Source organism: Arachis duranensis, chromosome 3 (assembly GCF_000817695.3).
Source record: "Arachis duranensis cultivar V14167 chromosome 3, aradu.V14167.gnm2.J7QH, whole genome shotgun sequence".
Classification (NCBI taxonomy): Eukaryota; Viridiplantae; Streptophyta; class Magnoliopsida; order Fabales; family Fabaceae; genus Arachis; species Arachis duranensis.
The window spans coordinates 118773887-118775594 of NC_029774.3; positions in this window are offsets into that span (position 1 = coordinate 118773887).

Sequence of the window (1708 nt, forward strand, 5' to 3'; positions counted from 1 at the left end):
TGCCATACTTCAAAGTTTTTGCCTATCCTTACTAGAAAAGCACCAATTCAAACAACAAACATATACAACAATATGTGTAGCCTATCCACTTAGTCTAATTAAATAATTATCGGCAATTTGAATATTTTTTTGTATACAACAGCATATTTATCAATGATAAATTATTAAATAAAATTTAAATTATAACAAATTAATTATTAATTTATCAAATTAAAAAATATCATAATAAATATTTTGTTCATAATATATCCAATAAACTTAGAATATTATGTGATATCAGAATTGTATAAATTAATTAGGACAAGATAAAATTAAATGGGTAGCCTCTTCCTTCACATGGTTGCAAAAGAAACACATCGAATTTTCAATGTGATAACTCCTTTATCTTGAATATTGACTTTGCACCGATCAGAAAAAGAAAAAAGAAAAAACGGGTAGTATGTTTCTTGCATTTCCATGTGAAGATTTTAACTTCTGATTGTAATTTTGATCTCCATATATATTTTAATCTTCTTTATTTGTTGTTGTTTAATTTTGTTTTCTTCTTCTTCTTTTTTCTCTTTGTTTTTTGCTTATTTTTATCATCATTCTCGTCATTTTCGTCATTTTTTTCACTTATAATATGTTTAAAAATTATATCATAGAAAATTTAATACATAATATATAAATTTTGGTGCATAAAAAAATTTTAATATATAACATAAAAAATTTTAAAAATACATATCTAAAATATTAATATCCAACCAATAAAATACGTATATTACACAAATTTCGATGCATAATACATAAATTTTGGTACATAATACAAAAATTTTAGTGCCAGCAATAAAGTTTTTGAAGGACCACGTGTTTAAAACATTTACACTCAACCAACAAAATACTTACAACACATAAAATTTAGTATACAATACAGAAATCTTAGTGCATTATACAAAAATTTTTAGAGAATTACATATTTAAAATATTGATTCACCCAACTAATAAAATATATTCATAGCAAAAATTTATATAATATGTGCAAATTTTTATGTACTGTGTGCAAATATTTTTATATTATATACATATATTGATAAATTTATAAATTTTTTGTGCTATATTAATAAATTTTGTACTCTTTAAAAAAAATTTCTAAAAATAAAAACATTTTTTCGCTCGACTTATGCCAAGTTTATTAGCTTTAGTTACAAAACACTTGTACATAGGAATGACAACGGGATAGAAGGGGGAATACCTTTTCGCTCTCTGTTCCCGACCCTAGATTTATTCTCCGTGTCTGTCCTAATTCCCGCCATAGAAAAGTATTACCCCGCATTCTCATTTTTTGCCAGTCTCATTTTCCATCTTCCGATATTTATCATTTATATGAAAATTCTAATAAAAAAATCAAAAAATATTATTATAACATATAAGGACACAGTCACACAGCAGTGAAAAGGAAAAATGACGTCGCGATAAGAGATAATTAGATGGTCATGGATAGTAACTGGGGAGTGAAACGAGGCAGCGTTACGGTGAAAAAAGAACACACTTTTAAAATTAGGGTTATATTTTTCAATATATATAAATTATTAAAGATATTTAAATAAATTTAATAATTTAAAGATTAGTGGAAATGGGACGGAAATCTTCACTCGACTCTCGACATATACTTCAAAAAAATTTTAGTCTTATTTTTTATTTTTACAGGAAAAATTATCCATTTTTGAAA